Here is a 17,446-nt window from a genome sequence, read left to right on the forward strand (position 1 = left end):
ATAAAAGAGGGCCTTCTAAGGCAAGATAATACAACAGCAAGAAAAATGTAATTTTGTGTCTCTAACCTCAAACTTCCTAAATATTAGTGGCAATTATATAAAGAGTCACCAAATGTTCTCACTGCCTCCCAACTAATGTATTTCTTAAGAATATTGTGAGGAAGGAAAAGACCACTGGATAGATGAGAAAGCTATGTGTCTAAACCTGACTTAGGCCCATCCTGGGTCTTAGGCCCATCTATGCCCCTGTCTACTCCACATGTTCACTTAGATGTGGCATTTCACACATATTATGTCTGAGACATCTCCCATCACCAAAGGGTTTTTTAAAATAAATATTGTGGTTATATTGATTTATTTTTAGCTCTTTGTTTTGACAGTTTTCTCTCCTCTTTGTGACTTTGTACTTGTCCTCCTTTCTCTCTGAACTTTTACTACCTTACCCCTACCACACCCAAGCCCATCCTGGGGCTCCCATTTTCTATGTTTATATGCTTCTGTAGTATCCTGTATTTCTGCCAGTACAGCTCTTATCGTAGCATTCACTTGTCAATATCACCCACTAAAATTTAAGCTCTGTGATGGGAGACCAAATTTACTTTATTCACTACTATATCATCAGCAAGCACATGTGCCAGACATATGTTAAATCAGTCATATTTGCTGAATAAAACAGAACTCAAGTTTCACATTTATGGTAAGGAATCAACAGAGAGCAGCAATTTTTAACTGGTTTTCCACAAGAATTTTTAAAACATGCAATAACTGACTAGTTAGGGGCCTCAGGCGTCTTTTCCCTTAGGTTGTCAAATAAAAAAACGACAATAGTCAAAACAACAATAGCTGTCCAGTGTGAATGAATTAAAATTATACCTATTTTTTTGTCGTACTGACAAAAAATAAAATTTTTTGGGAGGGTGTACCACCAAATTTTAGTAGTTATAGTTTATGTGTGCCACAGGATGAAAAAGGGTGAAAATTGCTGACAGAGAGAGATCCAAGGTGGCGGTGGAGTAGGTGGGTGTTACACCCACCTCCTCCTAGTACCGAACTGGAATTACAACTAAAACATAGAGCAATCAACCTGAATAACCTACTGAAGACTAGCTGAAGAGAAGTCTTATAACCAAGAATTATGGAATAAACCACAAAGAAACTGGTAGGAAGGGCAGAAATGTGAAAAGGGCTAGCTTCTGCTCCCATGGGTGGTGAGTAAGATTCTGGAGGGATATCTCAGCTGCAAAGGTTCCTCTTGAGGAACGTGGGGTTTCAACCCTGCACCAGGATCCCCAGCCCAGAGCACCAGAGCTAGAAGAGGTATCCACAGAACATCTGGCTGTGAAAATCGGTGGGGATTCTTTCTGCCAAGAAGAGACAGGAGTCCACTAGAGATACAAATGTCCTCTTAAAGAGCCAATGAACAAAATTTTGTTTGCAGCCAATCACCCTGGACTCTGGCAGACAAAGGGTAGAGTGGATGAGAGTCATGTGAGGAGAGACTCAGCTCTGGGGAGAGAGCTGAGGGGACAACACTGAGACCTCTGTGCTGAGTTTCTCTTGCACACTGCAGATGTCATCTTTTTTCCATGGAGCACTCCCCTCTATATAGCATGAGTCTGGAAGAAAGCAATAGCCCACCCTGGACTCCCTGTTGCCCCACCCTGTAGAGCTTGCAGCCTGATCAAGAGTCAACTGCTTGGGCTAGGGTGTACAGGTCTGGGCAGACTCAGGGGGTGTCAGTGACTGAGTTGTGTGGCTTTGGGGGAGGGGCTATTCCCCCCACTTTCCAGTAAACCTGATTCTTCCCCCTTATAGGAGATCTGCGAGCTCTACTCTCTGGTTAACATCAACCCTCCTGATGCCTGAGGGCTTAGCGAGGCTAAGGTCTGAGCGGAATCTAAGACAAACAGAGTTATATGGCTCTGGGTCAAGGGCCACTCCTCACACTTCCCCAAAGCCTGACCAATACCTTCCCCTCTCTTAACTCTGGGCAGCCCTGCCCTGCTGAAATCAGGCTCCTGGCAGAAACTGGGATAGACTGAGTTGTGTGGCTCAAGGACAGGGAAATTTTTCCCTTGCACACATGACCAGTACAGAACACTCCCTTCACATGACCAAATCTAACTCTGCTGGCCTCAACCTGATGATTCCCTGAGACCCTGTCCTACCACAAAGGTGTGCAAGCATTCAGCGTGTGGAAGCTAGACTTGACATACCCTGGGATATTTGCTGAGTGGCGTCGGACCCTGCACGAACACCAAGTTTGAACCTGTATAAATCGGGTGAACACCACTTATCTCTACCTGCTGACTCTCTGAGAACCTACCTCATGGAACTTCAGTACCACCAGAGGCTCTTTCGGTGATTGAGCCTAACAGGCAGCTGGCAGGCAGAGGTAGGTGGAGGCAGATCTCAGGGTTCCTTGGGACTTTTGCTGACCTGCCCCTGGCCCAGGTGCTGGTAAGAGCCAGCCTTGGTGAGCTGCTTGATCCTTTCAATGCACAACCAGGTCCAGCAGAGGCAGCCACAAACTGTGAGTTGCTTTGTATCTTCAAATAGCAAAATTTGTATCTGAATCACCCAGGGCCAGTCACAGGCAGCATCTGATATTTGTCTGCACCAGAGTCTCTCCCAAACGTCCTCAGAAACAACACACTCAGTGGTCAGGTTCAGTCAGCAGCAGAACAGGATCCAAATAGCTTTATAAGTGGTATATCCAAAGGGATATCCCAGCAGGCAGGAGGTCCTGATGGGGTGAATTCTGCTTTATGTGGTCAGCATCTGTACAGCAGCTCATACACAGTGGACCCTCACAGTCAGCCAGCCTGAGGGTCCACCCCATGCACGGACAGGCCAACAGGATCAAGACTCAATTACAACAGATGGCTTATATAACCCATACAAGGGACATTCCTGGAACACTCAGCTCAGGTTATCAAGGAGACTATGCCACTGGGTTCATAGGACACTTACTATATAAGATTACCCTACCAAACTCAGAGTCACACAGATCTACCAATACATAGAAACAAACACAAAGAGTCAGCCAAAATGGGGAAACAAAGAAACATGACCCAAATTAAAGAACAGGAGAAATCTCCAGAAAAAAAATAGCTAAATGAAATCATAGCAACTAATTTACCACATATAGAGTACAAGAGAATGATTATAAGGATGTTCAAGGCACTTAGAGCTACAACAGCATGAAAAAAGGACATAGAAACCAAAAAACCAAAAAAGTCAGAATTGAGGAATACAATATCTAAAATTAAGAATACAGCGCAAGGAATAAAGAGTAGGTTGGATGAAGCAGAGAAGTGATTAAGTGATTTAGAAGACATGGTAGCAGAACACACCCAATAAGACCAGGAAAAAGAACAAAGAATTTTTAAAAAGTGAGGATAGTTTAAGAAACCTTTACAGGAACATGAAGCATACCAACATCCGTATCATAGGGGTACCAGAAGGAGAAGCATATGAGCAAGGGATTGGGAACTTATTTGAAGAAATAATGACTGAAAACTTCCCAAACTTGGTGAAGGAATTAGACATACAAGTCCAGAAAGGGTAGGAGTCCCAAACAAGATGAACCCAAAGAGGCTCACACTAAGACACACCATAATTAAAATGTAAAAGGTTAAAGACAAAGAGAGAATATTAAAAGAAACAAGAGAAAGACAATAAGTTACCAACAAGGGAGCTCCCATTATACTGTTAGCTGATTTCTTAACAGAAACATTTCAGGCCAGAAGTGACTGGCATGAAATATTCAAAGTGATGAAAAGCAAGGATCTATAACCAAGACTACTTTACCCACAGAGGCTATCATTTAAAATTGAAAGAGAAATAAAGAGCTTCTCAGTCAAGAAAAAGCTAAAGGAGTTTGCTATTTCAAGAAAGAAATCAAAAGTTACCTTGAAACAAATGAAAATGAGAAGACAGCAATCCCAAATCTATGAGAGATAGTGAAAACAATACTAAGAGGGAAATTCATAGCCATAGAGGCCAATCTCAAAAAACAAGAAAAACTCAAATAGACAATCTAACTGTGTACTTAAAGAAACTAGAAAAAGAACAACAAACAAAATGAGTAGAGAAAGGAAATCATAAGGATCAGAGCAGAAATACATGAAATGGAGTCTAAAAAAACAATACAAAAGATCAATGAAACCAAGGGTTATTTTGAAAAGATAAACAAGAGTGACAAACCTTTAACCAGATTCATCAAAAAAAAAGAGAGAGGGCCCAAATAAATAAAATCAGAAATGAAATGGAAGTAACAACTGACACCAAAAAAATACAAAAAATTGTAAGAAAATATTACCAACAACTGTAGGCCAATAAATAGGACCATCTGAATGAAGTTGATAAATTTCTAGAAACATACAGACTTCTAAAACTGAATCAGGAAGAACCAAAAAATCTGAAGACAGATTAGAACTAATGAAATCAAAGCAGTAATTTAAAAAAAACTCCCAAAAAACAAAAGTCCTGGACTTGATGCTTCACAGGTAAATTTTACTAGACATTCAAAGAATTAACACCTATCCTTCTGAAACTATTTCAAAAAATTCAAGAGATGGGAAAACTGCCAAGTTCATTTTATGAGGCCAACATTATCCTAATTACAAAACCAGATAAAGACACTTCAAAAAAAGAAAATTATAGGTCAAGATCCCTGATGATCATAGGTGCTAAAGTCCTCAAGAAAACATTAGCATACCAGACTCAGCAATACATTAAAAAGATCATATACCATGATCAAATGGAATTTATTACAGAGATTCAAGATTGGTACAATATCCACAAATCAATGAACATGATATACCACATAAACAAAATGAAGGATAAACACCACATTATAATATCAATAGATGCAGGAAAAAATCATTTGATAAAATCCAGCACCCATTTATGATAAAAGTTAGACATTTCTCAAATCAATATTTTTTTCTGATATATCAACTCAGACAAGAGAAAATAAAGAAAAAATAAACAAATGGGACTACATCAAACTGAAAAGTTTTTGCACAGCAAAGATACCATCAACAAAATGAAAAGGCAACCCATTGAATGGGAGAATATATTCATCAATGATACATCTGCTAAGGGGTCAATATCTAAAATTTATAAAGAACTTATACAACTCAACACCAAAAAAACAAACAATCCAATTAAAAAGGGGCAAAATACCTAAGTAGATAGTTCTCCAAAGAGGACCTACAGATGTCCAAAGAGGACAGAAGATGCTCAATGTCACTGATCATCACAGAGATGCAAATTAAAACCACAATGAGATATCACCTCACACCTGTCAGAATGGCTATCATCAATAAATCAACAAATGACAAACGTTGGTGAGGATGTGGAGAAAACAGAATCTTCATGTACTGTTGGTGGGAATGCAGACTGGTGCAGCCACTGTGGAAAGCAGTATGGAGTTACCTCAGAAAATTGAGAATGAAACTGCCTTATAACCCAGTGATTCAACTTCTGGGAATATATACAAAGAAACCTGAAACACTAATTTGAAAGAATATATGCACCCCTATGTTAATTGCAGCGTTATTTGCAATAGCCAAGATTTGGAAGCAGCCAAGTACCCCTCGGTAGGTGAGTGGATAAAAAAGCTGTGGTATATTTACACAGTGGAATACTATTCAGTTGTAAAAAAGAAGGAAATTTTTTGTGACATCATGGATGGACCTGGAGAGTATTATGCTAAATAAAATAAGCCAGTCAGAAAAAGACAAATACCATATAATTTCACTTATATGTGGAATCTAATGAACAAAATAAACTAACAAAGAAAATAGAAAAAGACTCTTTAGTACAGAAAACAGACTGATAGCTTTCAGATGGGAGGGATTTGGGGGGATGGGTAAAAGAGGTGAAGGGATTAAGCAAAAAACAAAGACAAAAAAATTACTAGACAATAGCATGGTGATTACCAGAGAGAAAGGAGGGTGGGAGGACATGGAAGAGGGTAAAGAGGGATAAATGGTAACGGAAAGAGACTTGACTTGGGGTGGTGAACACATAGTACAATGTACAGATGATGGATTATGGAATTTTACACCTGAAACCTATATAATTTTGTTAAGCAATATCACCCCAATAAATTCAATTAAAAGAGGTATTTAAACCACACACACACACACACACAGAATTAGCATAAACAGCATGGCAGATACAAAATGTATATCACATTAATCTGATGCACCACCAGCCCCTCACTGCCCATGGAGAAATGGGTGGGGTGGGTAGAGACAGATGAGAAGTGAGAGGTGGGGAGGTGATGGTGGTACAGAGACAAATAAAATAGAAAAGCAGCTTCTTCCTGGAGGGTAATGGAGCTCTCCCCAACTGCTCCCCCCTCTGCTTGCTCTCTCAGCATTCTCTCTAGTTCTAATTATCACCAGCTGGAGCCACTTAATCCTAACTGTTTACATATTACTAAAGCATCTGTGTGAATGAAGCACTGTAAGCTTCAGATAGCACCAAGCCAAATAATTTTTTTCCTGATTTCTCTTGCTATACCTTTACCTTTTAAAGTAGGTTACTCTGAAGGATGGGAAGACTGGCACAGATCAGATTATTTATTAGGGTTATAAGACTCCACTTCTTTGTGTCACATCCCAGGAACTGGCCACACCTGGACTCATCATGAATTGCATTTGCTATAATATTGTCATTACTTAATTTATGGATTTAAATTCCAAAAAGGTTCAGGACAAAAATATGCATATGTATGCATCAAGATGTTTGTTGTTATCCACCCTCTTGGAGGAAATCAAAAGGGGGATTTATGAAGACCCAATTCATGGTAAAAACAGTTTTGTGAATTAGATAGTGTCCAGCTTGTAGATTTGGACATTGAATATTGAAGATTTCAGAAGACATTACAACTTAGTTGTTTTGCCCATTTTCTTTGAACATAGCAACCTGTTTTTGTGCCTGCCTAGCCCTTTCTCTTCCTCATTTCCTGTGCCTGGAGTGCCTCTGCATGTCCTTCGAATGGGAAACTTCTATCCAGCCTGTAGGACTTACCTCACCCGTCCCCCAACTTACTTCATTCCTGTTCTCTGTAGGTACTTCTTTAGCACTGTGTCTACCACCACACCCCGTGCTTTGTTTCTGTGGTACCATATGTCTCCTTGACCAATTCTATGCAGAGACTGGGCTTTTTCAGAAAATAGCCTGAGAATTCTACTCTACTGGAAAAGTGAGGCAGTGCTGGCCCTTCCACAGAATGTCTTACTTTTCCCCAGAAAAACTAAGAGCTTGGTCCACTTTTTTCTGGTCTGTCTACTCTAGTTACCTTCTAAATGCTACTCCATCCCCATCCCTAGTTAGTATTAAGATGTCATATATTGAACACATCTTGTCACAGGGAGTAAGCTTATGGTGTTTCCTCCTGAAAGAAGAACATGCAAGCTGTTATGGACTGAATGTTTGTGTCCCTCCAAAATACATATGTTGAAGCCCCAACCCCTAACATGATGGTATTTAGAGGTGGATCTTCTGGAGGTAATTAGGTTTAGATAAGGTCCAGAGTGTGGGACATCCATGATGGGATTAGTGTCCTGATAAGAAGAGGATTCTAGAACTAGCTTTCTCTCTGCCTGTGCCTGTGCAGATACAGCAAGAAGGTGACTACCTGCAAGCCAGAATGTTCTTTTCAAACATCAGATCTGCTGGCACTTTGATCTTGGACTTCCCAGTCTTCAGAACTATGAGAAATATGTGTTTTTAAGCCACTTGATCTGTGGTATTTTGTATTAGCAGCTTGAGGTGACTAAGACATAAGCCAAAAATCACTTTTATAGTGTCATTGGAATACTGCCTTCTGGGCCACAGTGGCCTAGGATGGACAGCCAGCTCCTCTATTTACTAACTTTGAGAACTTTGGCACATTTCCTAAATTTTCTGTGTCTCAGTTTCCTCATCTACAAAATAAGATTGATAATAGTATCTACTTCTAGAGTCATTATGAGGAATAAACTAATTAATGCATGCAAAGCATTCAAACCATTACCTAATATGTCGAGCTAAACACATTAGCCATCATTATAAATACCGTATAGCTGAACATGGAATACTAATTCTGATGAATGTCACTGATGTCTCAATCCAGGCATTTGGTGGGTCTTGCAACCCTGTCTGACTCAAGTTCACCTGTCCTTTCCACTGCAAGATCGCTAAGCTCCCCTGCATGGCTGGCATTCTATGTTCTGGAACATACAACAGACTCAACATAAACCTTATAACCCTGTTGCATTGCAGAAGAGCAGTTGAGCAGCACAGCTCTTGAGAGACTCAGATCCCTCTACTGCCTACATCTCTGCACACTTGTATCCTCAGCCTCCTCAGCATCCTCCCACGGATCCACAATGTGAAAACTATTTTTCCTAATATAGTAAAAAATGGTTGATAGTGCATAGGTCCCATTTATCATTCTAAAATACACAACCTGAGCATGCTCCTCACCTTTTTGGGAAAACATTGAATAATTCCTTATCTTCCATGGGATAAAATACATACGTCCTAGAATGACTTTCAAAGGTTGTATCTTACGTTCCTGACTTCCTATTGCCCTTTGTTTTCATACCTGCAAACTTCATAACTTCTTTCATACCTCTCCTCCTTCTGTACCCTGACCCTTCTACCAAGAAAGTTCTTTTGGCCTGGTGAATTCTCACCATCCTTCAAGACTCAGCTCAAATATTCTCTTTTATGCTTTCTCAACTCTCATAGGTGTGGTTAGCTATTCTCTTTAAATATAGTCTTTACACCTACTTATACCTGGTGACAGGGAGCTTCAGTAATAGACCTCCACTTAAAAGTTGCCTGAAGCTTTGCTGTATGGGAGGAGATAGCATATAATCTTGGAGGATCATTTTTGTTCTGTGATGAATCACACAAGAGGCCCTTTTAAATTCTGTTTTGGGGATTGACTTGTTAGCTCCTGTGACAATTGGCTCTGAATTTTTTGGAAAGAAAGATGTATATTTTTCTTCCTTTCCTATATGTTACAGTATGGCAATATTACTAAATGAGTTACATTTTGTTCAATTGTTAAATAAGTTTTATGAGTGAGTGAAATGATTTGCCTCTGTGTTAAGCTGATAAAATGCCATTGAAAAGTACTTTTGTTTAAGTCTTTACCCAGGTGAAAATCTTGTCCTCTTGTTGTATAGTTCCCTCCCATATTTGTGGCTCTGCATTTTGCATTAAAACATTATGTTTTATTTATTCTATTTACTGTGGAGATGCCTTTGGCAACATCTCTACATTTCTCAGGCTTCACACTTTACGAATGCTTGTCAACCAGTTTGGGGTTTACAATCCGTTAGACAATTTATAACAATGTTGAACATGTATTTTTATTTTCCATTTGAATTATATTTGCCCAGAATCATAAAAATGTACATGGATAAGGTAGTACCCATATTTTTAAAAAAAGAGTTTGTTTGTTTATTTATTTATTTATAGAGAGGAGAAGGGAGGGAGAAAAAGAGGGAGAGAAACATTGATCCAAGAGAGAATCATCCATTGGTTGCTGGTCAGGGCAGTACCCAGATATTTTTATAGCAAAATCTGGGACTTTGAATAGGAATTGAGACATTGTGTTATAAATAGTGGCACCATTTTTTGAAAAGTGAAAACAAGCTCTTTTAAATGTTATAATTTCTAGACCTACCCCTCAAAAAAAGAAATGAAAGGGTAAGAGAAAAATTTTTACTTCTGAAAATTTTGGTAGTGACAATGGAGACTCTAGATATAAGACAAAAAAACAGAATGATAAATTTATCTTAGAGGGAAGCTCTAATTCCTGTTTCATATTTGGCTTAATGACATTTGCAACAATGTGTACCCTACTGTATAAATAACTATGAAAGAATGTGTCTTTGCCAAAACTATACAAATTAAATTATTATGGAAGAGCTCCCATCAAAAATGCATTTATGAATTTTATAGTGAGAGGAAATTAAGTATTTTTCACATTCAACTCTTAGGAAGATCTGATGAATAAAAAGGACTTGAACTGAGCCACCTATTGAAGGAATTTCCATAGGTAGAGGAAAGAAAGGAAGACATTATCCAAGACACATCATCATTAAAATGGCAAATGTCAAAGACAAAGAGAGAATCCTCAAGGCAGCAAGGGAGAAGGAGAAAGTAACATACAAGGGGACCCCGATACACCTAGGAGCTGACTTCTCAACAGAAACACTACAAGCCAGAAGGGAATGCCAACAAATATTCCAAGCCATGAAAATCAAGGGCCTACAGCCAAGGCTGCTCTACCCAGCAAGGCTCTCAATTAAAATAGAAGGGAAATAAGAAGTTTCCCAGACAAAAGAAGGCTAAAAGAATACATCTCTACCAAACCAGCACTACAAGATATGCTAAAGGGACTGGTTTAAGAAGATGAAGGAAAAGAGTGAGAAAGAGAAAAACACAAGTACAAAAAAAAAATGTATAGGTTTCTATCAGTAATAACTCTAAATGTAAATGGACTAAATGCCGCAATCAAAAAACACAGGATAGCTGAATGGATAAGAAAACATGACCCACACATATGCTGCCTACAAGAGACCCACCTCAGAGCAAAAGACCTACACAGATTGAAAGTAAAGGAATGGAAAAAAATATTCCAAGCAAATGGGTGAGAGAAGAAAGCAGGAGCTGCAATACTTATATCAGACAAAATAGATTTCAAAACAAAGGCAATAAAAAGAGACCCAGAGGGACACTTTATAATACTTAAAGGAAAAATCTATCAAGAAGACATAAAAATATTGTAAACTTATATGTACCCAACATAGGGGCTCCCAAGTATATAAGGAAAATCTTGGATGACTTCAAAAAAGATATAGACAGCAACACACTGATAGTAAGGGATTTCAACACCCCGCTGTCAAAAACGGACAGATCTTCCAAACAAAACATCAATAAGGATATTGTGGAGCTGAATGATGCACTGAATCAAATAGACTTAACTGATATATATAGAACCTTCCATCCCAAAGAAGCAAAATACGCATTCTTTTCAAAGGCTCATGGCAGTTTTTCAAAATAGACCACATGATAGGACACAAAGCAAACCTCAGCAAATTCAGGAAAATTGAAATAATACAAACTTTTTCTTGGACCACAAGGGATTGAAACTGGAAATCAACCTCAAAGAGAAACTTCAAAAACTTGAAAACTCATGGAGACTGAAGAGTAGACTATTAAACAATGAATGGGTCAATAATGAGATAAGAGAAGAAATCAAAAAATTTCTGGAAACAAATGAAAATGAACATACAACAGTCCAAAACCTATGGGAGACAGCAAAGGCGGTCCTGAGAGGGAAGTTCATAGCAATACAGGCCTACCTAAAAAAGACAGAAACATTTCAAATAAAAGACCTAACACTGCAACTTCAAGAACTGGATAAACAACAACAAATAAATCCCAGAGCAAGGAGAAGGAAGGAAATAGAGCAGAACTGAATGACATAGAGATGAAAAGAACAGTTCAAAGGATCAACCAAGCCAGGAGCTGGTTCTTTGAAAAGATAAATAAAATTGACAAGACTTTAAGCAGACTCATCAAGAAAAAATGGGAGAGGACCCAAATCAATAATATCAGAAATGAAAGAGGAGAAATAACAATTGATACCACAGAAATACAAAGGATTGTCAGAAACTACTATGAACAATTTTATGCCAAGAAATTTGAAAACTTCGATGAAATGGACAAATTTCTAGAAAAGTATAATCTTCCAACACTGAAGGAGGAAGAAACAGAAAGCTTGAACAGACCGATAACAGCTGGGGAAATTGAAGCAGTAATCAAGAAACTCCCGACACACAAAAGCCCTGGGCCGGATGGTTTCACAGGAGAATTTTACAAAACATTTAAGGAAGAGCTAACCCCTGTCCTTCTCAGACTATTCCAAAATATCCAAGAGGAGGGAGACTCCCAGACTCTTTATGAGGCCAGCATCACCCTAATCCCAAAACCAGATAAAGACCCTACAAAGAAAGAAAACGACAGGCCAATTTCGCTGATGAACATAGATGCTAAAATCCTCAACAAAATATTGGCAAACCGCATCCAGCAATACATTCAAAAGATTATCCACCATGATCAAGTGGGATTCATCCCAGGGGTGCAGGGATGGTTCAATATACGCAAGTCAATAAACGTGATACATCACATAAACAAAAGAAAAGACAAAAACCACATGATCATCTCGATAGATGCAGAAAAAGCATTCGATAAGGTACAGCACCCATTTATGATCAAAACACTCAGCAAAATGGGAATAAAGGGGGCATTCCTCAATGTAATAAAGGCCATATATGAAACACCTACAGCCAACATCATACTCAATGGGCAAAAACTAAAAGCTTTCCCACTAAGATCGGGAACATGACAAGGATGTCCGCTTTCACCACTTCTTTTCAACATCATATTGGAAGTCCTAGCCACAGCAGTCAGACAAGAAAAAGAAATAAAAGGTATCCAAATAGGAAAGGAGGAAGTAAAGCTATCATTGTTTGAAGATGACATGATAGTGTACATAGAAAACCCTGTAGACTCTACCAAAAAACTCCTCAACCTAATAAGTGAATTTGGCAAAACAGCAGGATACAAAGTCAACATTCAGAAATCAAAGGCATTTTTGTACACCAGCAATGAAATAGAAGAAGAAATCAGAAAAAAAACCAAACATTCAATATAGCAACAAGAAAAATAAAGTACCTAGGCATAAATTTAACCAAAGAGGTAAAAGACCTCTACGCAGAAAACTATACAACATTGAAGAAAGAAATTAAGGAAGACACAAATAAATGGAAGCATATACTGTGCTCATGGATTGGAAGAATTAATATCATCAAAATGTCCATACTACCCAAAGCAATTTATAGATTCAATGCAATCCCTATTAAGATACCAATGACATATTTCACAGAAATAGAACAGACATTTCAAAAATTTATATGGGATCATAAACGACCCCAAATAGCCGCAGCAATTTTGAGAATGAAACACAAAGTAGGAGGGATCACAATACCGGGCATCAAACTGTACTACAAAGCCACTATACTCAAAACAATCTGGTACTGGCACAAGAACAGACCCTTAGACCAGTGGAACAGAATAGAAAGCCCAGAAATAAGCCCAGGTCTCTATGGGCATCTAATATTTGACAAAGGGGGCAGAAGCATAAAATGGAGCAATATAGCAACAAATAATAATTTGTTGAATAATAATTCAACAAATGGTGTTGGGAGAGCTGGATGGCTACATGAAAAAAATTGAAATTGGATCATCAGCTGACACCATACACAAAAATAAACTCAAGATGGATGAAAGACTTAAATATAAGTCTCAACACCACAGAAGTCCTAGAGGAGAACATTGGCAGGAAACTCTCAGATATCCCACGCAGCAGTTTTTTCACTGATATGTCTCCTAAAGCAAGGGACATAAAGGAAAGAATAAACAAGTGGGACCTCATCAAAATAAGAAACTTCTGCACGGCTAAAGAAAACATCAGCAAAATGAAAAGGGAGCCAGATAGAGGTTTGATCTCCAAAATATTTAAAGAACTCACTCACCTCCACTCCAAGAAGACAAATGATCCAATCAAAAAATGGGCAAAAGACCTGGGCAGACGCTTTTCCAAGGAAGAGATACAGAGAGCCCAGAGACATTTGAAAGGATGCTCGGCATCACTAGCCATCAGGGAAATGCAGATCAAAACCACCATGAGGTACCATCTCACACCAGTCATGGTGGCCATCATAGACAGATCAACAAACAACAGGTGCTGGCGAGGCTGCGGAGAAAAGGGAACACTAGTACACTGTTGGTGGGAATGAAGACTGGTGCAGCCATTGTTGAAAGCAGTGTGGAATTTCCTCAAAAAGCTGAAAATGGAACTGCCTTTTGATCCAGTGATTCCCCTGCTCAGACTATACCCTAAGAATTCCAAAACACCAATTCAAAAGAACCTATGCACCCCAATGTTCATAGCAGCACAATTTACAATAGCCACGTGTTGGAAGCAACCTAAATGCCCATCAGTAGATGATTGGATCAAAAAACTATGGTACATTTACACAATGGAATACTATGCAGCAGAAAGATAAAAAGAACTACTAAACTTCGTGACAGCATGGATGGAACTGGAGAGCATTATGCTAAGCAAAATAAGCCAGGGGGCAAAAGACAAATACCATATGATCTCACCTATAAGTGGAACCTAACCAACAATACAAAGATGCAAGGAAAATGAGACCAGCAACACTGAAAGGAAAAGAAACAGAGACAAGAGGGATGGAGTGGGGGAGATGGGGGAAAAGGAAGGGAATGGGAGGGTCAGGGAACGTGTAGCAAGGTCTCATGGACAAAAGCATAGGGGAAGGATTGAGGGGGGAGGGGGCAGGGGAAGGTGATGGGGGGAAGGCAGAGACAAATGTGTTTGAAAATAAATAAATAAATAAAGCATATAGTCAATATTATATATATTTTTTCAAGTGCTCTATAATGACATTTTTGTCAATGAGGGACAGCATGCATGACAGTGGGCCCATAAAATTATAATGACACTGAAAAATTCTTATTGCTTAGTGATGTCATAGCTGTCCTAATGTCATACACAATGTATTACTTGTGTTGTGATGCTGGTATAAACAAACCTATTGTGCTGCCAGTTTTATAAAAGTATAGAATGTACAATTATGTACAATACACAATACTTGATAATGATAATAAATGACTATGTTACTGGCTTATGCATTTACTATAATATATTTTTTATCATTATTTTTTATTGTACTTTTTCCATGTATAAAAAAAGTTTGCTGTAAAACAGTATGCCATGTTATGCTGGCAGCAACCTCATGTATCTCATGTTTACTGCTTCTCTTGATTGCAGCATTTTCTATTATGCTTGAATCAATCTTGTGTTGTTTTGTTCATCATGGCACTTAATTTACATAGTCCACTGCTAGTGTTGCCAATAAGAGGCATGTGGAGTGATTGACCTGGAAACAAAGTTAAGAGCGATTAAAGACTACAAAGGTGGAAAATCAGTGATGACTATTGTTTGCCAGTCAGGCATGCCCCATTCCACCTTAGCTACGACCTTGAAGATCGAGAGCAAAGTGATGGCAGCTGTTAAGGGCCCTCCTCTTTGATGGTAACAGGACTATCAAAAAATTTGAGAACGGCCTCTATCAGGTATGGCTAAACTTCTAATGGTCTGGATTGAAGACCAGAGAGAAGTGAATCTCTCTCAGTACCGTGATGATCATGGCCAAAGTAAAAAGTTTGTTTGCGATATTAGAAGAAAAGGCTGGACCCAGCTATAGTGTTGAGCTCACTGCTAGCTCTGGGAGGTTTAAATGATTCAAGAATCATTATTCACTACATAATATGAAAGTGAGCAGTGAGTCTGTGAGAGCTGATGTGAAGGCAGCTGAAGAACTTTTGGAAGCTCTAGATAAGCTGACTGTAAAGGAAAATTATTCGCCAGGACAAATATTCAATATGGATGAAAACTTTTTTTCTGGAAACAGATGCCTGAAAGGACTTTCTTCCATAAGGAAGCCAAGTCAATGCTAGGTTTCAAGGCTTTAAGGACAGGATAACAGTTTTTCATGGGGGCAACGTTGCAGCCTACAAATTGAAACCCTTTGTGATCTGGCACAGTGAGAACCCCAGGGCCTTAAAGCATATCAGTGAGCACATGCTGCCAGTGTACTACAGGTGCAAGAAGAAGTCAAGGATGACCCAGCTCCTCTTCCAAGGTAACCTCCTGAATTACTGTGCCATGGAATGGAATACTCTTGGATAACATACCTTTCAAGATTTTGCTTATTGTTGTTAATGCTCCTGGACATCCTCCTTTTATTGGTGAGTTCATCTCTATACCAAAGTGGTGTTTTCCCCTCCAAACACTACCTCTTTGATCCAACCCATAATCAAAGAGTTATAACAGTTTTTAAGGCCTACTACCTGAGGAGGACCTTTGTTCAGGCTATTGCTACAAATGAGGAAGACACCAAGAAGACATTGATTTAAATCTGGAGGGATTACAACATCTAGGGCGGATCAAGAACCTTGCTTGGGCTTATGTCACCAAGGAGTACAGGAATAGCTTCTGGAAGAAGACACTCGAGAGGTTTGTCCATGACTTCAAAGGATTTGCTAAGGATGAGGAGGATGCAAAAATCAATCAGGCATGGTTGAGATGACAAACAACTTTAACCTGGGTGTGGATGAGGATAACATTGAGGAGCTCCTAAAGGTAGTTCCTGAAGAATTGACCTGTGAGGAGTTGTTGGTACCAGAACAGGAACACATAGCTGAAGAATAAGCAAGAGAAAAGGAAATAGCAAGAATAGAAAAAGAAGAAACCTCAAGAAAATCCACAGTGAAGGATGTAGCAGAAGCTTTTGGAGACCTCAACAAGCTCCTTAAAAAAGTTTAAAACCATAGATTCCCCCAACACTGAAATATTTCATTACTAAAGAGGAACATTTGTGATGTGTTATCTGCTTACAAGCCAATATGACAGAAAAAAAGAAACAAACCAAGTAAACCACCATGGACATACTTCTGAAGAGAGACACCTCCTCAGGAAGAGTCTGGGGCAGGGCCTTCAGGAGACACTGCAGAAGAAGGCATTGTCATCATAGGAGAGGACCGCTCCATGTGTGTTACTGCCCGTGAAGACCTTCCAGTGGGATAAGATGTGGACGCGGAAGAGTCATATTGATGATCCTGACCTTGTGTAGACATAGAGTAATAGGTGTTTTTGTCTTAGTTTATAAAAGAAAATTAAAAAAGTAAAAAAAAATTAAAAATAGAGAAAAACTTATGAAATATGGATATAGAGAAAGAAAATACTTTCGTAAAGCTCTAACAATGTATTTGTTTTAAGCTAAGTGTTATTGTAAGAGTCAGAAAGTTAAAAAAATTAGCGCTGATTGGTGTTGGCTCAGTGGGTTGGGCATCATCCTGCAAACCAAAAGGTTGCCAGTTTGGTTCAATTCCCTGTCTGGGCACATGCTTGGGTTGCTGGCCTGGTCTTTGGTTAGGGGTGTGCAAGAAGCAACCAATATTTCTGTCACACATTAATGTTTCTCTCTCTCTTTTTCCCTCCCTCCCCTCTCTCTAAAAATAAACTCTTTTAAAAAAGTTAAAAATACATATAAAGTAAAAAAAATTACATTAAGCGAAGGTTAATTTATTATTGAAGGTAGAAAAATATTTTTTAGTGTAACCTAAGTATACAGTGTTTATAGAGCCTACAGTCATGTACAATAATGTCCTACATCTTCACAGCCACTCACCACTCTCTCACTGACTCATCCAGAGCAACTTCTAGTCCTATAAGCTCCATTCATGGTAAGTGCCCTATAGAGGTGTACCA

This window comes from Pteronotus mesoamericanus, unplaced genomic scaffold (assembly GCF_021234165.1).
Source record: "Pteronotus mesoamericanus isolate MK-2021 breed Mesoamerican mustached bat unplaced genomic scaffold, CSHL_Meso_final contig_116, whole genome shotgun sequence".
Lineage (NCBI taxonomy): Eukaryota > Metazoa > Chordata > Mammalia > Chiroptera > Mormoopidae > Pteronotus > Pteronotus mesoamericanus.